A 25848-nucleotide genomic window follows, 5' to 3' on the forward strand; every position below is an offset into this window, starting at 1 on the left:
ACCAATCTGTTTTCACTACTATCCATTTTAATATTATCTGGGATTAGAATTACAGCTACTCTTTACAGTGTGCTTTTCATATACATTAACTGGACTCCATCTGGCTCCTTCACTGATTTCTATGCAGCACATTCTCTTTTTACAGATGTATCAAATCCCTCACACCTTTAGTACATGGCCTACTGGTAGGTTGATGCACCCACATGAACCCTGTTCCTTCAGTGGAACTACACATTGGTATGGCAGGCAGGAACAACATTACAAATGGAAAGACTTGGGCTTGACATGAATAAAAGTATCCTGTCATACCACAGATGAGATAATCTTTAGTGACATTATTTTCTAAAGCATCAAGACTAGTTTAATTTTAACCTTGCTGGTTACTGACTTTCAAAAACACCATCATGAAATCCATATGTATCTACAGTTTCAGTTTTTAAACAGATTTCCGTAGAGTGTAAGCAGAAATGGCAGGAGGCCCAGAAGAACTTTGCCCTGGGGTTTCAAAGCTCCTTTGGCTCATAAAGCAATGCTGATGTGCTACATACCTAGAACTGGTTTTCTGGGTTAGAGAAGGACTGGAAGCTCCTGAAGAGAATCCATCCAGAACTGAATGCTTTCTGCATCTCCTTGGCTCATGAAAAGTGACAGAGTTGTCTACAGAGGTGCAGAAGTTCAATAACCCATTATTTCAGGGACTACTAGAATATCCAATACCCCACTTTGGACAGTCATTTTGATGGCCATCAGGAGCTGCAGAGCATTTTGAAGGACATCCCAGTGGGCCTTCTCCTAGCTGGATTTACAAGGAGCTCTCCTGATCCTTTGGATAATAAAAAGTCTGCAGAGAGTAATCAAGACAAATACTAGATTTCTTACCTGTTTACCACTTCTGTACATTTTCCATTCAGCAACTGAGTCACCTGTGCACATCTGGCAGAGTCTCCCTTGGCTGTACACTTGAAATGCGCAGAACAGAGTCATCAAAATCAGGATAAAGGCAGAATCTCAATCAGATTTCACTATTGCAGTGGAAGGAATGCTTCTTGGAAGGTTATTCCATGACATATTTCAACTATCTTCAGCTAGTTGTTTAGGATGAAACCTTTGTTATGGTCAGAAAAAAGTATATCCTTCTAGTTAAGCTTCTTGGTTTTGCTTCAAAAAGACACCCTGGAGTAAAGATGAAGACCTCAAAGCTTAGCCCTAAATGTAAAGTTTGAAATGTAAAGGTCAGAAAAGTTTGAATACTTTAATGTAAGAGGTTAAAATAGAAACTAGTATACCTCTTTAGCTGTATTTGTTTTCAGTACTAATCTTACCTATACGTAGGGAACAGAGGGAGACAGACATATTATCAGTCCAAAAAGATTTAAGCCATTTTCCCTGGCAACAAAGGGGATGACTCTAATGAAACAATTATTTGCATGCTAATATTAATAATAATGCCAGAAAAATTAATGCCACTGAGTGCAGAGGAATGTGCAAAACAAATGGGGGTCAGAATCCGGAGGACTGAAATGTGAATATTCAATTAACGATAATAGAAAAGACGTGGGGCATGGTATGTAAATGAAGGAAGCCTGGGGCCAAATGTTCTCAATAGTGAAGCCAACAAGATATTAAAAACACCCCACATGACTTTGTTTTTCAGCTCATGAACAAATACATGTTGAAAATATGTTTATCCATTCTAACAGTGAAAACAAACACTTTCCATAATGTATATATTAAGAGGATGTATAATTTTCACAGCATTCATGGCTAGGAAAATGTGACTACATACAGTAAATGCCGTGGAGGGGAGGGGGAAGAAGAAAGAATGCTAAGGACAGACACTTGAGCAGAAAAAACTTGCTAACCAGAGGTTTTTACATCGATCATGGCATCCCATGTCCCACATGCTGATTTCTTGAGTAGACCTGTTGCTAAGAAAAATTTTTCTTGGACTCTAGAATTTATAGGATGTGCTTGGCTTGCATCAAGAACACAGCAGTTTCTTCCCCACACAAACAACTCTATCTAGCTAGGCTGGATACAAACAGAAAGACTGCTTCACTAATTATTTATATAAAGACAAAGATAGCTCCATTCTGGAAGGTTCATAGGAACTTGAGGGTTTTTTTTTTTTTGGTCTTACTTTGTTTTTAGCTTTCAGGGCTGTCAGACTCAGCTGAAAAGCATCTAGACCTTCATCCACAGGAAGGTAATTTGCAAATTTACTACTCTTTTTCATGTAGTGATATTTTTTTCTTGAGAGTAATGATATTGCTTATATAATAGTAAGGTAATTATATAAAGCAGGGTCTTTATCTAGACAAGAAGCCTCTCTTCCTGCATGACCCCCTGGCTTTTGAGACTAGCTGTGTGCGTAAGGAGTACTCAGGAGCTACCAAGACTGATCTCATTTTAAATGTTTACATTACAAGAAAAAGATTCTGACACTACGCTGGCATGCTCCAGCAAACGCACCCCTGGCTTTTTGAAGTTAATGTGACTACTTTTCAAGTGAAGTTCATTTATAAGTGTTTTCAGAATCAAGGCAATTGTTTTATAAAGGGTGCCCCAGACCCGTTCCCCTTTTCTCCCCACTTTTAGGCAAGGAGTTGAAATACTGAAACAGGCTTAGGAAGGGTAGTAAGAGCAAAATAATTTTCAGAGTATTACATATCATCTTCCTCATCCTCTCACTTGTGCAAGAAATGCAGCTACTTTGGGCTGAAATACAGCAAATACTTAGCAGCTTACAGGAAAACAACAATGAAAGGAGGTAAGAGAAGAAAGAATAATGCAGCCAGTTGAAAAACAAGCTGCATCTCAGACAGGCAGAGTACTGTTGAGGTGCAGTCAACTAGTTCCTTAAACTGAATCTTGCAAGTAGTCTTACTCTATTTTAAGCATATCTTAAGAGACTGTGGGATTGGGCCTCAGTTTAGACTCTAGGATTAGCATTCCTCTTGTGCAAAGTACCATGGAATTTTAATGAATACGAGTAGTCAGAATTTCTGCCATCTCCCAGAGATTTGTTTATTTACTGATTTAGACACATATTAAACATCTTACTTCAATGGTGCATCTGCACCAGCGCCATACTGAGGCATTGGTTAAAAACTAGACTCTGAGAAGGGAGTGGTGTCTGAATCATATATGTTTCTAGACACACATATAAATGCTCTTTGAAAAAACTGTTCACAGCTTAGACAATGATATATGAAAAGGTTTCAATAGATGAAACTATGGTATCAAGGAGTGCCGCCCCATTTGTTATGGGAGCTTTCTCCATTTAAAAAAAAAGATAAATTTAAGATAAGATTTGAGTTTCTGTTGCAAACTTATGACTATTTTAGCTTAGGACCAGGATATCTTAGTACCTGATTAGCTTAGCACCTGGTTTGGTCAAATAAAGTTCTCACACTTAAGTAACACAAACAGGCCATTCATCCCAGGTCCTCAAAGGCAGTTGGGTATTTAACTCCATTTGATAGAACCTGGCAGCCACTTTTAAAGGTCTGTATTCTTAATTTTAGGTTAGCTGAATTCTTTTTCTCCTTCCCTTTAAATCTTCCTTTAGAATCCCAGGGACCCACTAACAACCCACGTAAGGGGAGCAGGATGAGAATCTTTCTGAGACCCTTTAATTTGGCTCATGAGAATTAGTCAAAAAGCTTTGGTTAGCCTGAGAATTAAGATAATTGGCCCAAGTATCTTGCTGTGTTCAAAATATTGTACAAATTTTCTACACAGTATTAAGACAACTGATCAAGAAAATTGTTTAGCTTTAAGATGAGGTATTTTGATCTAAATAGTAGATAGTAGTAGTAGAGAGATAGCATCATAGTAGAAGCTTTGGACAAAGTTTTAAACCTTTCATTAACATTTGCTTGTAAGTAACTACATATATGATATCTGGTCACACAGTTTTGAAAATCTGACTGTGTACTTCCTGTTAAACAGAACCAGATAATAACATGTAACATGATCATTTTTATCCCAAGGGTATGAAATATTTTGGACATTAATTGCTTCTTGAAATGAATATAAATTTTGACAAATACCAGGAAAGCCAACAACCTCAAGTAAAAAAAAACCAAACAAACTCAAACACTCACCATAACCCACAATTCCTCCCAAAGCATTTTACATAGTTTCTGAAATTTAACCACACTCTCAACAACCTTCTGGTTCCATTTCTGGAACTACAAAAGTTTACATCTGTCACTTAATTTGCTTCATAATAGCACAGGTAAATGATTATTTATTTGCTGAATTTTCAACTTCTTAAAAAGATAAATGTTTTTGCTATGATTTAAGAGAGTCACTTATAAAAAAATAAAAAGTTTAAAAACTGCTGGAGCTGAGGCAAGATTTGGTAAAATCTGGCCAGATAATATATCCTCTCCATGATAAATTCAACAGAGTGAATATTCATAGCTGTAGTAGTGTTCCCTGAGATAAAATTTTTTTAACAGAACTGAGATTGTGTTCTTAACAGCCTACATAAGAAGGGTATTTTAAGCAGCTAATTACCTTTTAATTAGTCTGTTTGTTCCCCCAGTGACTACTCTCCCCAAAATGTATCAAGTGACTCTTGTATCATCTCCCAAACAATAAACTATGAAAAATCAATAGCAAAGTTCACATGAGCAACTGGTAATCTTCTGCATAGTTCACTATACGTTGAGATAGTGATTTTATCAGTATGGTGCCTGATATTTTTAATAGAGCTTTTTTAGTTAGTAAAATCAGTAGCAATAAAGCCTTGGAAATGGTAGCAAAAAGTCAACTGCACATTTGAATACTTAATTTTGTGGCTATAAACAGCCACGTCACATTTCCAGCAACAACAATGGGATGGTTTTCAGCACTGCTCTACCAAGCAGGCATGTTTTCTATTTTCTTCTTGTATATACAATTAAAAGCATTCCCACCAGAGAACTCTGTCCTGCATTTACTTCTGAAACAGAACATGAGGAGAAATGGCTCTCAAAAGTCAAAATTCTGCCTTTTCTTCGGCCAAATAATGAAAGAACAGCTCAGCAGTATGCCATTACTTCCAAGGCTTCCATTAGAAGTTTGGATTCACTGACTAATTGTCAATACTTGCTCCCATGTGCAATTAGTAAGAATATTTCTGTTCTAAAGGAAAGTTGTTTTTATTTTGCATGGAAAGGTGACTCTACCTTTAATCAGACAAGAGGAATAAGGAATTGCACACACTAAGTATAGGCAAGTTATCGTCTTGTTCTAGGATATATATACACCGGTGCCTAAATTCTTGTTGAGTAATAATGAGATACCATAACCAAACAGTAGAAGATGCATGTCAGATAGTTCTCCAATAACATCAGAAAAAAAGCAGCTGATGTATGGGATATTGAAGGCAGATTAAGTTGTTAATGTATATTAGTATATTCTTAATTTCCTTTTAATTGAAAAAGACATATTGACTTTAATTAGAACCATTTCACAGGAACTGTCAATTAGCACACGTCAAACTAGTTAATTCAGAACAGAATTCTTTTAATTAGGGTCTGCTTTCCTTTAACTGTGGGGCCAATGAAATCAGCCTTTCCTTATCAAGATTTTAAATGTCTCTAAGACATACACTACAAATGTAGTCTCTTATCTATTATTAGAAGCCCATATGGATAACATTAAAATGATGATGCTGGCATTGTTCATGCAGCACAAATCAGAGTTTCCTTTATGACTGCTTGAAAAAAAAAGATGGCTTTGAAGAAAGACTATTTTAAATACACAGATTTATCCTACTTTAAAGAGACTATAAAATTTATGACATGCATGTTCACATTTAAAGTATTATTTAATACGTCTGCTCAAATAAATGGGCCTATTCAAACGTTTTGTGTGTTCTATCAGCCAAAGACACATAAAACATTTTCAAAGCATGCAGTAATGTTCTTCCCTTAAATGAACTGTAATCAAAAAGGGAAAACAGACTCAATGATTTTTTTGGGACAATATAAAAACAGCATTGTTAACTTTCATTGCATGCGAAGATTTAACACTGACTGCTAATCCAGTGGCTGCAAACACTAGTGAGCTAATGTGAGCTCAGTTATTGAACAGCATACAATTCTAGTCTTGATTTCACAAATATTTTTACAAATATGTCTGAGTTTGCTGATGAACCTTGATTCATGGCTCACATACTTATGTAAAGCCCTCCCCCTTGGTTTCTGGGCTTTGCCATGTGCAACACCTGTAACACTGGTGATGGGTCTTCCCGAATAGGAGCAGCTGAGAAAAATATAATAAAAAATGTAAAAGGAATGAATACAAAATCTAGACTTAGTTTTATCATATGAGGTTTAGCCACTGTTTTACTGACCTATATCAACAGAGGATTACAGAGATTAGTGAAAGGAATACTTAATAACTGAACTGTGGATTCCAAAGAGGATTATCTGGTAAGATATTTTATGTATCCTGATGCTTTGTTGAACATATTAGGGACCTGATTATGGGCCTGAGTAACTCAACAATAAAAGAAGCATCACTGCCCAAAACGGAGTACAATTGGAATGTATTAAAATTTAAAGTGTTCTAGAAGTATACTTCATCTAGGATCCTAACCAAACCATTTCTTTTTCCAGGGCAACTTTTTGGTATGTGATTGGTAATACTGTTGCAAGAATGCAACAGTGTGCTAAAATGTGTGTTAAGGTTTCTATAAACCTTTGAGTAGTGAATGAACTTTAACTTAATGAACTGTTGAACTGAAAAACTGTGTCCTGGGAGTTCTTTAGATCATGCAAGAGGCTCTGCAGATATGTCGCTTCACTGTGCACCACGCTGTATGAAGCGTACCTTAAATATAAATTAACAATTGTAGTGCTACTTTTATGTTACCTATTTACAATCACATTTTAGAATAAGACCCTTATATTTATTCATTAATCCTATTTTGGCCCACATTAAATCTCTACTTATCAGTTTAAATACTTACCATAATTTAGAATTATTTAAGCAGATCTAAGTCACTTTGGCACTGAAGTGCATAACCCAACTTCTTTTATAATATGGCAGAAACAATGCTTTGGATTTTGACCACATTGCTCAACTGGCAATATGTTGTTTGCTTCAAAACAGTGAGTAGCCATAACCCTTCCTTTAATATCATCCCAACATCAGCTGTGCACAGGAAGTATGGGTATATTCACCACATAGGTTATGCAATAGTAGGTGACTGCTTTTATGTTTATATATTATATTATGCTGAAATGCTTTTAACTGTAGGAAATTCCATGTTAGATTACAGTGAAATTTTCAGTTCCTGTAGTATCACACAGTCAGGTAAGTAATAATTTATCTAATCCATATCTTATACCTGGGACAACTGAGAAACAGTTGTATGGTGAGAAAATAACCTACTCAAGCCTCAGACCAAGTTGGTTAGAAATGGAATTAGAGCAGAAGCTCCCAATTCCCTTCTGCTGCATGTACCTCTCTGTAAATATACTAAGAGCAGTTTAGTGCACCTTTCAGCACAGCCCACTATGTGATGTACCCTTAAAGCAGCACAAGTAATTTTCTTCCTAATTAATACTAAGACGATTCATTGCTCAGCAGCAGCACTAATATTTACACACTTATGGATCTCATGATTAAGTAGCAAGCTTTGACTTCAATTAAACCCGACAGGTTCTGATAGCAAAAAGTCATTACAGAACTTCAAAAGTACTTGTACTGCAGCAAGATCTTTACAATTATCTATATAATATCTTTCAGCCTCTGTTGGCTCCTTGATCTTCTGTGGCAGTCCCAACTTCTCTGTCAAGTTTGGTCTATGAAAAGTTGAACTTTAAGGCATAACCATTTCAAAAAATATATGAGAATGATACAATATACAATGGATTTCACCCAGTTTGACATTCATTCTGGAATAAGTACTTAATAAAGATTGCCCATTTGAATCGTGTACTGTTCATGTATTGTTCATGAATCAAACCAAGAGCCATTTAAAAATGACTAGCATTAGGGAAACTTAATAGCTTTTTAACAGATTATTTAAATGACTGTAGCTCTGATTTCCAGTCATTCTATCCAAACAGCTATGGCAGAACTGTCCCTGAAAAGGGAGTAACTTTATGATTAAAGTCTTTTGTTGTTGGATTTAAGAAATGTTTTAGAAAAGAGAATTTCTCAATTATGTATTCATCTTTCAGAGCCTGGGCATGGAGAGTGTAACAATTTGATCAAACCCAGCTGAAAGCACTAATGGTTTGGGGGATTCATTCCATTTTTTTTTTCAATCACAGCTAAGAAAGCATTTAAATACATTCAGAACAGACAGTTTGTGCAGACTGACCAGCGTGTAAATCGCTTCCTTGGTAGTTTCTGGTCTCTATAGTTTGGCCTGTCTAATACTTCTGTAGTGTGATGTGACAGTATTCAAGCACTGCATTTGTGCATTTTTGTGGCCAGATTATCAACCCATCTAATTCCTTGATTTTTACTTTGTTGGTAGTATACATCCAGATGTAATTCAAAACAGCAGATACTTTTATCTGTTTATGTGCTTGTTGGCTCCTTGACATGATATTGCCAATGGCTGAACTCTCAGTCCCTTGCTCCTTTTTCAGGAAGGGTTTTTAACTGTGACAGTTGTGCTCGTGCTAAGCAATTACAGCAATCAGTTTACAGCATCCAAAAATGGACCCCCTTTCCATTAAATTGGGAGAGTTCCTAATTCCAAGATGAGTCCTCTAGACCAGTGTTTTTAATTTACTGTTGTTGTTTTAAAGCATAAGCCAGATTTTCTTAAGAATTATGGTCTTTTGAACAACTCTCAATTTCACAGGCTATTTCCAATAAACACTGTGCATCTTTGTATTAATGATGAAAACTGCTTACACAGAAAAAATAATGCTAAAGTACCTAATATATGTACAGTTATTTGTAATGCAACTTTGTAGCTGAAAACAAGGACAGTCAGCCTGCTACCCTATCTTGTCTAAGAAGTGATTGGTGGACCATCAGCAGTTCACTGATCATAGATTACGAGCTGCTGTTCTAACTCACACAATATCTACAGGCATATTCCTCCAGGTCACATCACCTTGTGCTACAGCAGTGTTAACTATTCCTTTATTAAATAATTCTCCAAGCATAACTAAAGCATTTGGATTGTTAACATACATAATAAGTTATATTTAAGAAGGTTTCAAATCAGCACATTGTATTTTGTAGTGAAGTCATAAAAATATGCTAACATGATAAGATCTAATGAGAGAAATGTTGCATGCAGATGTCTGTTTGCCTATTATCCCATAAAATGACTGTATATTTTTATTTATATGAGTAACGTTAGACACAAACACGTTACCAAAAAAGCATTCATTTAGGAAGTGTATAAACACAATATGAGTCTAATAGAAGACACTGTTTTAAAACATGTTTCTAGTGTTTACAAAATGAAGAAAAATTAAAAAAATAATTGTTTCTAAGTACATCTTTTTTCTCTCTCATGATGAGAAAGAAATATAGGTTCTCAGCTGGCATATTATTTCTGATGTGGCAGCAAAGTGAAATTTGTGCCTTGTGTCATGTATCCTTTACATGATGCAAAGCAGTATAATTTTATTTTTGTTTTATTTGAAGGCTCTGTCTAGGCACATTGGCCACCAATTTCATTTTTATTGCAGTGCATGGATAGCAAAGTCACATATCCTTACATTAATGCAAAGGGCATAAGAAAGGAAAGGGAAAGTATAATTTTTGTTGTTGCTGTTGTCATTTGAAATTTCCATAGTGTCTGTGCACATTGGGTACCATTTCATTTTTATTGCACTGCGCTGATAGCAATGTCACATATGATTAAGTTAACACCAAGTTAGGAAAAAAAAAAGAAAAACATTTTTTTTCCTGCTATTACCATTGTTTGAAATTTTTGTACTGTGTGAATATAATTTCTGTGGGGAGGAAGAAGCACTAAAAAATCTAATATCCAAGGTAAAAAAGGTGTATCAATTTAAGTTTTTGTACTGCTGTAGATGACAGTGGCTAGAAATGCAATGCTACTTATTTCTTATCTGTGGGATAAAGTTTTTTTTAATATCTAGAAATGGTTAATGTAGAAACAGCTATCTTTCAGGAAAATTTGGATAATCCCACAACCTAATTTACCCAAATCAGTAAATTTTATTAAAGGGCTTATCTCCTACATCTTAGAATACCTTCTATGTCCATTGCACTGACCTTCAACCCCTGAATAGAGAACGTGACCTACACTTTGGGATACTGAGGGTTAATAAGTAGTTGTGGTGGATCCACTCTTCATCATCGACATGTGTACATAACTGCCACTAGGATGGACACAGTGCTCATCTAAATGGGGAGCACCATGCAGCTGTGTGGCTGCTCTGTTTTACGTGACAGGTCATAGTACAGGTCAGCACTAATAGCAGGAAGGATTACAGCCCTTGGGCTCCTTTGGGAAATTTGTGCCTTAGTACGGTGAATCTATTGCCAACAATTGTCTCAGTTTTGGAGGGCAAAAGAGGCCAACTTGTTTTATTTTATTTAATCTATTATTAACCATTCCTGCATCATGCCCAATACTGTCTCTTTATCCTTGACCTTTGGAGCAACTCTGTTGTGGTCCTGTAATTCAATGCCCATTTTTAAAGAGTCACCTTTGGAAAGGCAGATACAGGGCTGCCAACAAGAGATAGCAAGCAGGATCTATATACAGCTACAAGATCTATAGTTGCTATAGACCTCCTAGTCTGGATAGCCCCAGTGCATTTCAGCTGGGACCCCTGCTCTTCTCCAGGCAGAATACCAGAAACAGGCTTCTGTAATTCATACTTGAATTAACGGCTCAAGATAGGCTGCTTCTAAGGGCGCGCCCATTCCTTTGCATTGAACTCGCAGTGTTCTCACCTGGAGCTGACAATGGAGTTCAGTCTGTGGAGGATGGTCTCCACCAGCATATTCAAATGCTGTCACATCCCATTCCTTTCTGTCACACAGTTTTTTAGAGGTAAACTCTTTGGGGCATGTGGTTTGGCCCCCACATGGACATAGATAAAGCTGTGGCAAGTCCAAGCTGGTAATATGGAGACACTTTGGAGACCCTGTTACTTGTGGTAGGATAAACCAGCTTCCAGGCTGCTCTACTCTTGCCAAGGAGTAGGAGAAGGAAAGATCTATACTGAGATTTATGGTGCCACAACAATCACACAGTCTACATGAACCAAGCTGAATTTTGAAAGACAAGAGAACCTAGGCCAGCACACACTTAATGAAAGCTGTATAACATTAAACAATCACAGATGTATATAATAGATTTTACTGTGTCACAATAGGCTACATCACAATAAACCACCTGCACAAACAAATATGTGACAGTTAGTATGGTTTACATTTTTAATGCATTTCCTCTTGCAAAGAGGTTTGCAAAAGCCTGTCCTTCACCCATTGACACAGGCTACTTGTGTGCAACAGCAGCATTCTATCTTCAAAATGTCACATACAATGAAAGAGGAAATCGTAAACGAAAGAGTGGTCAAAGGAATCCCATGAGTCCAGCCATTTACACTGAATTTGAAGTGTAGTACCTGTACTGCTGCTGCTGTTCCTTGGACGGTGTCCATGAAATAAACACATTTCTGCAAATAACCCAGTGACAGTGAGGATTGCTTGTTCCACAAATGACAGTCACAGATGTTGAATGCAACCTTCAACAGTGCTGGTGTCCTTTTCCTCCTCTATCTAGAGCAAGACAGAACAACAGTGGAATATTTTGTTAAAATAAGTTATATTGTTAAATTGTTAAAATGTGTTAAAAAAGTGGGATAATGCAGCAGTTTTGTAAGAAATGCTGGAATGGGACCATGCTGCTGAGCTCTCCATCTGGAAGGAAATCCAGAACCACCCTTTCCTAGCAAGCTGCAGAAAGAACAGGAGTGTGTGTGTTTGGGGGGTTGTAAAAGACAAATTTTAGCTTGTTTCTAAATGACTCCACATGTTTTCACTTGTGTTGTATACTTTCCCCTTGGCTATACTGGGATCTTTTGTTTTATACTGGCACGTCCCAGAACATTTTAAGTTATAAAAGACATACTTATCTCAAGGCTCCACAAACGAAGTATGATTTTTTTTTCCCACTGGATTTTTATGAAGCTCAGTGGGACTAATTCTCCACTGCTCTGCACCTTGTGTAGTCATTTATACTAATGCCAAGCGGGTGTAAAATGCTGGCTATGTCATGCCTTTAAGTGACTGAGCTTGAGCTCTGGGATCACACACCATAAAGTTGTGGCCAAACCTTATATTTTCAGTGTGTGTTAAGCCTGTCCAGATATTCCAGTTGTTAATAAGCCACTTTCCCTCCCCCTTTCATCTCCATAGTAAAATGCTGACAAGTCTTTCTGACAGTACTTGAGAGGTAGGAGAGATCAGACACACACATATACATACACACACATATATATGTATATATACAATTTCCTAGTTTTTAAATCATAGATATTAAATCTATATAAGATCTCTTCTACATATATACACATATATGAGGTATTTTAAAATGACAGGCTTTTAGCAAAAAATTAGTCTGAAATACTGTTGTAGAACACAAACTCTTGCTGTGAAAACTGTACTATCTGAAAACAGCCTGTGCCAGGTCTGAGCTATGGGGAGGAGAGGTAGGAGAGCTGGGGGAATTCTGTGTGCAAGCTGTTTAATGCTCTGCCTGTGCCAGTCCCAAGTGCCAGGCTGGATACCACGGGATTCTTATTTGCAAGCAGTTTAACAGTTCGTCCAGAAGAAATGGCAATATACCATTTCTCAGCAATGGCAATTTATTTGCTTTACTTGGATATGAGTCCTGACAATTCTGGACATCCACAGGATACCATGCAGAGTACAAGGGCTCTAATCTTGAAGACTGGCCAACATTCCCAGAGCTCAAACATCAGTTGCACATTTTAAAGGTCCAAGAGACATCTGGGTGGGGCTGCAAGCAGTTCCGAGTTTGAGAGCAGGATAAGCTGTCCACGTTGACATAGCCATTACTCATCATAACCTTATTGACATAGAAATCACCAAAGTTCAGCTTCGGTAATTTCAAACCCACACTGCAGTGGCTGTATATGTGAGGAACAACAGAGAAATGGACTCAGCATATAATACATTTTAGTCAAATTCTTCATATGGTTTGATTTCTAAAGGATCTCTCATCAGCCTATTGCCTGCATTTCAGTGACAGTCACCACAAACATTGGCATGAGACTGACTTACAATGGAAAATATTAGCAGGAAAAACAGGTTTTCTCAATATGTTGAATCTACTGCCAAAATCCCTTTGCAATCCACCTGCAGCCTGAAAGTTTACTCATCAGGGTAAGCAGAGTTAAATAACAAGGAATGGACTTTGCCTACTGTTCATATTTTTAAAATAAAGAAGAAAAAAATAATTTTTTTCATAATCAAACTCATGTTGATAATATAAATTCCTACTGATTTTCTGTGCTAAAATTCCTCCATGTAAAGCTCTGGGATAAGTAAAACAGATGGTGACAGAAATATGTCCTCAAATAAATTCTGAGTTTCTGTTAGAAACCTTATCCTTGGGGTCTTCCAACAACGAACGCTTTTGACCTGGTAGCAACCCACGTCTCTCATCTCAGGCATTCTTCAACGGATGATCTGTGTTCTTATGCACATCTTGAATAATTTATTGAATAAACTTTAGAGACAAAAATTTCTACTTCTGCTAATTTGATACAAGATCATTTATGGCTCTGGTAGCTAAGATACACACAGTCTAGTCTCATACCTTTGGAAAATTAAAAAAAGGTAACTGACTTATGGTAACCAAGAATTGTTTTTGCCCATTCTTTATGAATAGGATAAACTGGGTACTGATAACTTGTAAACATTAGCATACTTTGGCAAAGCCAATTTAGTATGAAGCACAGTGTGGAATAGTAACTGTCCTGATAGTAATACTGGGAAAAGACACCATTTTTCTGAGAGCTGTATTTACCACAGCCAAATCTTGCTACCCCTATTCATTCCTTGCTCAGGCAAAACTACATTCCACAGGAATTTTGCCTGAATTGGAGAAATCAGGATTTGGCCATATGTAGTGAGTTAATTTTCCCCCTTCATGAAGTCATGCTCTGATTAAAAAAGAAGTAATTATAATTTTTCAGCAAATTAACTCTAAGTTTATTAAAACCATTCAGTCTGATAATCTTTATTGTCAAGTTGTATTTAATACTTATTATGAGATTAAACTACTAAAGTATCTGTAGGTCTAGGAAATACCTTCAAACTTCAGTTATAAAAGAACTGTATTAAAACAAACATTCAGATTAATTGATAATGGAATTGTGTATTTTCTAACAGCAAAGAAGAAATCTCAGAATAAATCTATTAGCACTGGGTGGAATCTTGAGGTCATTCCCTACTCTCTGCAATCACTTTTCTGAATGTTTATACATGTAAGACCTGACTAAAAATGAATTAATAACTTCAAGATTTAATCTGACTTTATTAAAGTTTCTGCTGAGTGTTTACTACATCTGAACAGCTTATGGAAATATTGTAAGCTGTTGCATAGCATGTAATTACTGTGCAATAGATGAGGTTACAGGCTAGTTAAAAGTACGTGCCTTGATTATAAAATAAAAAGAACCACTGTAACTTTTTGCATAATTCCAAAATGTATGTAAAAATAAATTTATCAAAACATAATACAGCACCTGAATGTTTAGAGCCAAATGCTAAAATTGTAGATATATAATAATTAACAAGTACTTTTAAAACAGATCATTTCCCTCAACATTTGAATATGTTTAATAAACAAAACTACATAATAAACCAAGAGGCTGCTAGTATGTCCTACAGAAGACTTGTTAGATTTAGTGAAAAAATACAAAAAAACATGCTAGTACCTCTTTGCAAACCTCTTCTAATATAAAAGTAGTACCAGCACATTTGGTCTGCCATGAAGGGTAGCACAATATGGTTTGGTGCAAATACAAAGGAAAAGTTAGATTGGGCCAGAAATTCAACAGAAAAGGCTTTGCCCATCTCCTCGTAAAGATATTTTTCCAGACCTTCAGTACAATGGTTGCAATTTTTTCAGGTTTTTGTATAAATATGAGTAACACTTAAATTTCCTTTTATTGATAAGTATCAGAGATATTAAAATGGTGTTTGATAGTCTGCAGAGGTTCTGTCATTTTCCTCGCAAATGGAAGGAATGAAAAGGAAATTATTTGGAAACAAAATTGTTACTTCTCTGCCCTACATGGATCTTTATATTCATCATAGCAACTGAAGTCACGTCATGTCATCAGGTAATTTTGTGTATTATCCAGCAGCCATTCTATTTGGCTCAAGGATGCATTCCAGAGATTGGCTGAGAAGGAGAAAAATCCTCACTGAACCAAGTGTTTCTCCCTTTCTCTCAAAATATTAATATCAGAGCATTTATCATAGGACATTGCATTCAGTTATGGAGAATTCCTTTCAGCAGAACATGAGGGACCTGCAGATTTCAGGGCGGCTATTTCCTGTAAACTGAAAAACTGCTCATGGATTACATTGTATGACTGTCCATCCCTACATCTATGCCATGTATGGGAAGTTAATGTGGAAAAAAATCCCATCATTTTCTCCTCGCTTTTCAAAGTTAGAGAGAGTAATTTCCTACTTCATAATATGTTATGCAACATAGAGAAAAATATAATCTCAACTTCTGCCTTTCCCATGTGGATTTTCTCACCCTTGCTGAACACATTCCATCCAGTGGTGTTGATATTTGAGAGGTGTGTGCGCATGCATTCACGTTCTGCAAAGAACTGTTGAAAGGTCCTTTTGTGGACCTAATTGGAATGGTTTGAGAGCTACAGCCCTCCGATGTTCATTCCTGATCCTCAGGTAGAAGTTACTTCCCCTTGGTAAGAGATTCTGTAAAAGTTCCCAGTCTCTTTAAGCACCAGATAACCCAGCTTAGTTTAAAGAACCCGGACAGGAGCTTAAGATCCACTGCTTTGGTTTTCACCAAACAGACTGAGACTGTCTCCAGTTTTTTAGAAATATTTGAGAAACAATTACTTCTATATTGGATTTCCTAATCACAAGGGACCTCTCCATAAATTCAATTTGTTCATAATCTTTTGTCATATATTATAAAAAATCTCTATATATTTCATATACCCACACATGATTATATAAACAATTTACACAAATATTTACTTTAGAAAAATACAAAGTAAACATAAAGTGCCATATAAAATACCCATTTATCAGCAAATGGTTAACTGCCTGTGCCAATCAATACCTGGACTGTATGCTTACCTGTCCAGTTTGCTATGCCACTGTACTGATTACAAGTGCAAAGCAGTAGCAAGGAAAACATCAACCAATTGACAGTGTGGCTGGTTCAGTAGCGGTTCCACTAGAGATGAAGGAAATGGACAGTGGAGTTCTGGGAGTCCAAAAGACCTCTATGATTTTCTGGAGCAGACTATAAAGTCTGGAAAGGCAAAAAAAAGATATTTTTATTTCTGAAAATTGTTCTCTGTAAATTTGTTTAATATTTTTTGTTTGCACACGATTAGCATAATAATAGCAATAATAACAATAACAAAGCCCAAAAGGATGTGACAGAATTCCAAAATGCTGAATCAGAAAACACTTACGGGAGGGGAGAATTGTTCTTCCCTCAGCTTTATACATTTTTTTTAGAATATTCTCATCAGAAAGTTTCAAAAAGCACTAAAAACCAGACATCACCTATGAATTAAAGATGGAATACCATCTTGGCTTTCTAATGTTTTTCCAAATTCCTCTTTGTGGTTTAAAACCTGGAAAAGATATTTTGTCTGACCAGTTCCATGCTTTCTTTTCCTAATAATATCATAAAAAGCCCTGACAACACTCAGGGTAAAAAAATAACTGAACATGGTAGACACAGGAAGGTACTGTAATTTTTTATCTATTTCAACATTAACATAACTTCTTACAATAGATTCAGGAAAAAGAAAAGGATTAAATTAATGGCCTATTTCATTTTGATTTTTGTTCAAAATAAAAATGTAATTGATTTTCTACCTTCCAAGTATAATGATGATGATTTGCATTTTGAAACAAAAGATGAATTATTAAGCAATAGGAATCAGAGAACTATTCCCACTGATGAGAAGGTCCATAACTTTTTCTCAGCTTTGTTTAGTATGCAGTATCTTCTACAAGAAACTATGAATTTTTTGCATTACCATGAGATTATACAGGGCCAGATAATGCCTAGACCTAACAGAGCCATATGAAAAAGTTGGAAGCCACAGAAATTCTTTGCGTCTTGTATACCTTTAGCTTAGCTGACAAGGATCGCAACCCTAGAAAGTATGAGAAAAATGGGCAGGGAGCAGGCAGACTCCTTCCCAGACACCAGAGAGAAAACCTGACTGATAAAGGGATTTTGCAAATTATGTCTTGACCACTGCAACTGGGAAAGCCAACATGTCACTGCTTTCCTCAGGGCAGTGCATCTATTCTTTCTTACTACCATGGGCAGCACATAACTAGCATACATTATCCCAAAGAAAAAATAACAGTAGTGAAACCAAACCAAACCATTATTTTCACTCTTATGTATTTAGAAATATATCAAATAGATGGTAACACCTTAAAAATGTATCTTTTAAAAACAATTACTAACATCATTCATCCATTTTAATTAAAAAAGACCAAACTTTCTAGTAACATATGCACTACCAGGTGCAGACACTGGTGCAGGTTTAGTATTATCCTCAATAAGCCAAATACTACCACTAGGTCATGGCAACCTGAGGAGAAATCTCATTTGTATGTTATGTTGCAAGTCACTGTGGACCAGTTGAAGGTGAAAAAAAAAACCTCTTTAGGACTATTAATCAAAATGTTTAATTTTAGTTTTAGTTTAAGTTTAGTTTAAGAGTGGCATTTTGTTCATGCCTGTTTAGTTGAGGAGTATACTATTCAGTAGTGATTAACCCTTTTGCAGCAACAATTAGTTAACATTAAGTTATTACAGGTAGAGGAAATCATGGCACTACAAGGTATTCTCTTACATAAATAACAAAATATAAGGTATATGAGTGTAAATATTGAAACAGAAAATAAGTTTGCAGTCACAGGATCACACAACGGTTGAGGTTGGAAGGAACCTCTGGAGATCATCTAGTCCAACTTCCCTGCTCAAGCAGGATCGGCTACAGCAGGTTGCCCAGGACCCTGACCAGATGACTTTTGAATATCTCCAAGGATGGAGACTCTGCAACCTCTCTGGGCAACCTATTCCAGTTGAACAATACACTTGAAACCATTACACAGTTCTAGAACTGATTTATTTGTAATCACCTAATCTTATTTGGATCTACCTTTCCTCTAAACTTTCAGTTTTTTCACCAAATGAAAGACATTCATTATGACTAAGCCGATTCGTAACTCCTATGCCTTCATGTTTTCCCTAAAGCACTTGGAAACAATCCTGTTTGTTTTATTTATTTGGGTTTAGGTAAAATATAAACTTAAGAAAGGACCTCAAGAACTCAGAAAAACTTCAGAGTTGAAATTCTGCCAGGTAACATAAACTAGAACATACACTATGACAGGCAAAGAGCAGTTAAGAATAAAAGGTCAAAGAAGCTGTGAGAAATAAAAATAGTCAGAGATTTCTAGAAAAGAAATCATAATTTTAAATTAGTTAAGAATGCAAGGGGTACATGTGTAGACAGTATCATATGCCATTTAGAATGCTAAAGAGAGGGGACAGACAAGTAGAATGGTGAATTAATGGAGGACATACCTAAATTTCTTTATTCCTTCATTTGTTCCTTCCTTTCTTCACTTCATTAATCTCCCTGTCAAAGAAGGGCTGGTTTTTACCACACATTTCATTGGAGTTTTAGCTAGTTAATGGGGATTCCACAAATTAATCTGAGACAGCTCTAGAATTCAGTGGATTATGCTTTCAAATAATATTTCTAGACATTACCTCTATTTTCTTTCTCATATTCTCATCCCATTATCTCAGTTTACTATCTTACAGAGGTTGTCATTAAAGATTTAGCATTAACACCAGTTACCACACCAGCGTGTGAAATACTGAGCCCATTTTCTCTGATAGGATAGATATATCAGGGTAGGTATTTTAATGGCAAACTCTCTCATTATTTTTTTTCATGATTACCATTTAAAGCCTTCAAATATTTATAGAGTTTTATCACGTCTCCTCATGGTCAACACTTACCAATAGTTAGAACGTAATCTTTTCTAGCGAATCAGCTTCCCCAGTCTCTTAATGCATTTTTGCTTCTATATTCTATTCCAAGGTCACTTTTCACAGGAAATAAAAACAGGCTGATGTATGGCATAAAAACGATGAAGCAATTTGAGGGATTCAGTAATAGCAAATTATCAGGACTGAATGATCTCCCTCCAGAATTCTGAAGGTAAAAATTAAGTACAATATGTATTGATAGGGACAAACATTGTCTTTTTAAGATAATAATGGTAATAATAATATACAACTCTCCCCCACAAAGTCCCCTTCTTCGTACTGATTGGAAATGCACTAAGCCCTTGGTTCTGCTTTCATGATTTGTTCTGCAGGAGCAGACTCTAGAGTTTACAAGTAGGGTGGTAATGCCGATGAAGATCTATGCAAGATCTGTTTGCAAAGAGCAGCTAGCTAGCTTGTGTTACAAATTTTAGGGAATCCCATATTTAAAAACGTAACAATAACTGAATTGGACCATCAATGAGATAAGATTTCTGGGTGCTCTAAACCTGTGATGCAGGCATTACTGTCATACCATCATACTAACCACATGCTGTTGGCTATAGGAGCACATCCAGGTTTGTTTGAGAAGGACACTGAACATAGGTTTAATTTAGTGTGTCAGATTGCAAAACAAGCAGTTAGGCCTTGGTCTGAGGCTGACTGACATCAGTGGAAACACCTGCACTTGCTTTGGACTCTGCTTTAATCCAGAGTCTGTAAAAGGGAAAGCTAGGTCAGTGGGGGTAGGCAAAAAACCAAAGGGCTTGTCCTCAGTTATATTCACACCCACAATATATAAAATAAAAGGGAACATGGTCAGACAAAAATAAAGGATTGTTCTATCCGGCTTGAAATCAAAAGGTGGAATCCACTGCCATTCACTCAGATATTTTGGCTAGATTTTTTTAAAGGGTTAGATTAGTTCATTATTAATATTCATTATAATTATTCTCATATAAATAGACAAACATGTGACTATTTAGGGTGAATGCTCTTTTTCAGCTTCAAAATTCTACAACCGAGAGCAAAGTTTGGCTATCTAAAAGTAATCAAACCGAATGCTTCATGCTGTACAGTAACCTGTTTGCCTGAAGAGGTCAGGAAGGAAATATTTTCCCACACTAATGGGTAACCTCAGTTTCATTTTTCAGTGGTTGACGTGTTCTTGAGGTACTTGCTTGTTACCACTGGAGACAGAACATGCCATTGTGTAGTTCTTTGTGGCAAAGGTGCTACCACTCCAGTTAGGAGAAAACATTTAACATTCAAGAAAACATTTAATAGTTGCTCCTTTTGCTTCTTAAGGTATAACTTAATCATCTGTCTTTCTGTTGTCCTCTGACTTTTTGTCTAGCTCAGTTACACTTTCAGTCATTCAAATCTAATTTTAAAGATACATTGTAAATCTTTAAACCTGGGCTTTATTTATTAAAAAAGAAACAAACACAAAGCTAACGTATAGCATTCAGTAATTGTGATTCTCCTATATGCGTAGGTACAAAATTCCATGAATACACCTCTGCCTAATGAGAAAGCACAGGTGTTCTGACAAGCAAGAACAACAAATAAAAAAAAGTTGCTATTCTGTCAAATACTGTGTGCATATCAAGGATCTAGAATACAAAGCAGACTTAACAGCAATCACATTTTGAGCAAAATTCACTTGAATGTAACACCTTTTCCCTCTAAGGTTTTGAATGTGGTATCTTAAAGAAGATCACACAAATTACTCATTCTGCGAACAAAGGCTCTTTTTTGAAAGCTGTCAGCTTGCTGACAGTTATGATGAGCATTTACTTCAGGCTTGTAAAACATATTAATCAAACTTGTTCCTATAGCTTCAGTCCAAGGAGGGTTACTGTTTCTTTTAGAGAAATGTTTTACATAAAGGAAGAGCTCTGAATACGTATACACCTTGAATGCAAACCACCATCTATGCCATTCATTTATTCATAATGAATAAATACTAGTCTACACCAGGCTTAAGGAAGACTGAAGCAGTATATGGAAATCTGTTTATTAGGAGACTATTTGCAGAAGACCTATGCACCATTCATTGAACCTTGAAAAACATTTGAAAATATGGGTTGCATTTGCAAACTTCAATGTATGACACGGAGAGCTGGCAAGCTGCCTGGTTTCTACTTAAAGGATTGTCATTCTGGGAAAAATAAATTTCTCTAACTAGACAAAAGTCAATGTTTTCATGTTTTACTGCAATCAAACTGATATGGCTGACAATTTAATGTCTCAACACTTAAAATATCTGTGGATAATCAGTTACCTCAATCAATCATAACTACAAGATTTCTCTATTTTCAAAGTCTGTATACATATGACTGAGATATTTAACAGTTTAGAGAGAAACCTCCCCATCCTTAATCCTTCATGATTTCTCTTGAGCCATGCAGTTAATTTGTTGCAAATGCATGATTTGAAAAGTGCTGAAAAAAAAAATCCAACGCTGCACCGTAATCAGATTTTAAAACCTTTGTGTTAATGTCCTGTTTTATTTAATTTTATGTATATTTTATAGTCTGCTTGCCTGTCAAAAAGATGTGGAAATGTTCTGGCATTCCAGCTGAAGACATCATTATGAGTGAGAAAATGCTCAAGGCTTTTTCAAAGGGGGTGCTGAAACATACATTTCTCTTCTTTGACTCCAGGGGATGCTAACAGCTGCCCCAGCAGAGAGGTACCGTGAGGTCAAAGGCTAGCGGTGCCCTGCACCTTCAGGATTTGACTGTGACCAAAGTAGATAGGTAGTTTCTCAAAACTAATAATAAAAATAGCAACAATGATGAGAAGAAGAAGCTGACAACAAAAATGAAAAGGAACCTGCAAGAAGTGAATTCTGGGTAGTACAACACTTGGCAGAGCTGATTTTAATATCTGACAGGTTGAGTTCACTAATATTTGCTATTCATATTGACATGAAACTTCATACAGTTTTAGAGATTTGTATCTATTAAGACATGCAGCAGTGTTCCTACAACATGAGAACAAGTTTGTTAGCGCCTACCATTCTTCTTCCATGATAAAAATTGATATGAACTGTTTTAAATGCCTAGCAGATAATTACTCTGAACACTCAGTAAGGAAAGCTACATCTTTAGCGCCTGCTTTATCTTTAAAAAAAGAAACCCAAAACACCAACAAGACAAAACAACATTCTTCTCCTCCTCTCCCCCCCCCCCCCCCCACTCTTCCCCCCTTCTCTTTTGTTTCTTTGATTACTTGGAGCCTTGTAATCAAACTAAGCTTAGTTTCAGGACCCTTGGGGCAGTATCTCTTAGTTCCCTGTCAGGCTGCGTTGCAAAACAATCAATCTTGCTCTTGCACTCACTTGGCGGAAGTGCCACGACACGAAGAGTGCAATGCTTTGCTCTTGCTGTGAAGCTTTGATGACAAAAGTTTTTATCAGAAGCCGACTGTATTTTGGGTTATGAATATGCAATGACTCTCATTAGTATTGAAGCACAGGAGCATGGGCTGACATCCCCCGCCACTTTTAGCTGCTGCAGAATCGTCTAATGAATTGTCTTGCTCTTTCACTCACACAGGCTTTTCTGTTATGGCTCCCAGTTCCAAGGGGAGTTGCCCAGTTTGAGAATACTATTGACTGCAGAAATTAATTGCCAAGAACTGTTCTTGATTTTGTTAAACAATGTTGAGACAGTGTTTAAATTGTCAAAACAGAAAACCATTAAACTCTACAGGAGATAAAATCATCACGAGTGAAAGAACCTGTATGTCTATATACCATGTGTAACAATTCACAGGCACATAGGGGTGATGTAGATATGCATACAGTCTTGCAATCATACATACACATACAGACAAATATACACGTATGTATCAGCAAAATCAGGTCTCAGAAATCTGACCTTCTCTTGATTTATCTGTTATTCTTCCAACTAGAACAAACAGGGATAACAGAAAGTTCTCCAAATGAATAGGACTCCAGTACAATGTTATTTGATCAAGTCTTTAATATTCTTTCTTTTTCCTCTGGGACCCTGCCAAACATTTTGCAGTTCACACACCTGCAATCTTTCATGAATAAGTTACTGATAAGGATGTTTCCAACAAATGATTAAGATATCTGGCTTGATTTGTAGTATTTGAGGAGATGCGAAAGCATTCAGAAAGAAGCGGAAATGACCCTTTTCCCCCAAATGGTTAAATTAAGTATTTTTTTTTTTTCTATTCACCTGAAATTTTTTCTGACATAAAAGGAGCTTTTGTGACTCTCTACAGATTGTGAAGGATAGAGCGAATTGAAATGGATAATATATTCTAAGAAGCATAAGTAGCGTTCTGAAAAGGTGTGCACATACTGCAAATAATAAAGAATATGAGGTCTTCCCAAGAAGACGTCAGCCCCACACAATTCTTAATCCATGTAATCAGTAATGGAAATGGCCCCAGTGCAAGGAGGAGGATCTGTTTAATTTTGACTGCGATTTTTGGCACTCTTACTCTAATGTGAGCTAGGCTTACCTCTTGACCCAACCCCAGGAGTGCCTGTTCTCATCAGCTGGAGAAAAAAATAAACATAAAGAACATCTACATGTTGGGACTATCAAATGCAAGTGCAGTTTAAAATAAATGCAGTTCTGACAAAAGTGGCTCAAGTATCATACATCAAACACTTGTTACCTCTCTTGGCCTTAGTGATTGCACGTGACTAAGAAAGAGTGAGTGATAAAATCTGAAGAAAGATGAAACCAATCTGGACCTTTTTAAAGACCATCAATCATTCCGCGCAGCCATGATATTATTAGTTCCAGTAAGTCTTGTTCTCCCATTTTATGGACATCATAAACCCCCCACCCCTAGACCAATGCTACCATGGGAAATCATTTTTATGGGCAGCATCTTAGTGTGGACCAATCAGATCTAATCACATAACAAGCTACTGAATTATTCAACGTTCTCCCTAATTTTGCATTCTTCCTGCACTTTGCTGTCACTGCAGGGTTTTAAAAGTATGTGTTTTTACAATATTTATTAAGAAGATAACCACACACAGGAATTTTGCTTTCTCAATATCTTTCAATGATCTTTTGTTCCTTTAGATTGTTACAATATATAGATTACTATATAGAGAACATTCCTTCTAAAAAGAATAGCAATCCACAGTGCGGCACTCAGCTCTGAACTCTTTCAGCTTTTAAAATACTGAATATAAGGACAACAATAGTGAAACAATTGTGTTCAGACATAAAATATTCACATTTACTGAGCAAACTGTAACCAGCACGTCTCTTAGCTGTTGCTATGAATACAGGGCTCACATTGTATATGAAAATATTTCAGTTTTAATTGCAAATCTGTGCAGAGATGATTTGGGGTCTGTAATTAGCACATAAATTCCAGACTTTGTGACTGCTGTGAAAACACATATTATTTATGGAACGATTATCTAAATATAATTCAGTGTTTTTTGCTTTCAACAACTACTGTATAAGTCTGATTTAATAAAATGAGAAAAAATTTCCTTCTCTTACACTGCTGTTTACATTATGAAGCATTCATTCCTGTGCACTGCCATTCCCCACTCCATGTGCAGTGGACTTTGCTTTCAGTGACTCCATACTTCACTCACACCTTGGGGAGGTTTCTTCACAACCATAAAGTGCCAGGCACTTAATTTGTTTAAAATGAAGGCTTGGATTATGCAAATAGCTCTGAATTGAATGAACTGAGTGTGTTTGTGTGACCTCCATCCTCATGCTTTTCATTCAGGCTAGAAGTGGGAATAGATAGGAGACCTGCCTGAGCTGGTTTTAAGCCACTGTATGCATATTTCTAGTTATCTGGACAGGGTTACTAGAAGGACAAAGTGGTCTCTTGTTCCCACCCACTTACTGCGAACTGCAGGCTCAGCCACTTCTAGTTCGCGTCAGTTGTAACTGGCAGAAAATATCATCTTTTCTGTTGGAATTCTTCCTTACGGGTAATCCCATGTGTTTTCAAAATTAGTTGCTCACACAATCCTTTTAACAGCAATAAGTTTTGGGATTCTCTGGCATTCTAGGGTTTAAAATGTAATTGTTGGTTATACAGAACTAAGCTTTTCCCTTGCCAGTTTTGCCCTTATCTCTAGGTTAAGGGCTGGAGCTGCAAGTGAGGGGCCTGGTCACTGTATGTGCACCAGGAAGCAAAATGTTCGTATGCCACATTAACAGATGAAATAATAGAATAAACACAGTTTAAGACAGTAACAGCAAAAATACATAGTATGGACTTAATTTACATCAGGAAGTGACCAACTTGAAACTTTCTCCTTTCGTAACTTTTATCACCCTCTTAGAATTACTCTGTACATAATTTCGATATCATTGAAGTAAAATTCTTTTCCACTCTTTGCCTGAATCCCAACTGAGAGACACCTACTGTCTTACTGACTCAGCAAGCCCAGTTACGCAGAGAGTTCTGTAACATAATAACCTTAACGACCACCACGGTAATAATAGTAATAATCACTATCAGAATCAGCTCACCTCTCCCAAGGCTGCGTCCAGACTGGCTTTCTT

The sequence above is a fragment of the Apteryx mantelli genome, chromosome Z (assembly GCF_036417845.1).
Source record: "Apteryx mantelli isolate bAptMan1 chromosome Z, bAptMan1.hap1, whole genome shotgun sequence".
In the NCBI taxonomy this organism is placed as follows: Eukaryota; Metazoa; Chordata; class Aves; order Apterygiformes; family Apterygidae; genus Apteryx; species Apteryx mantelli.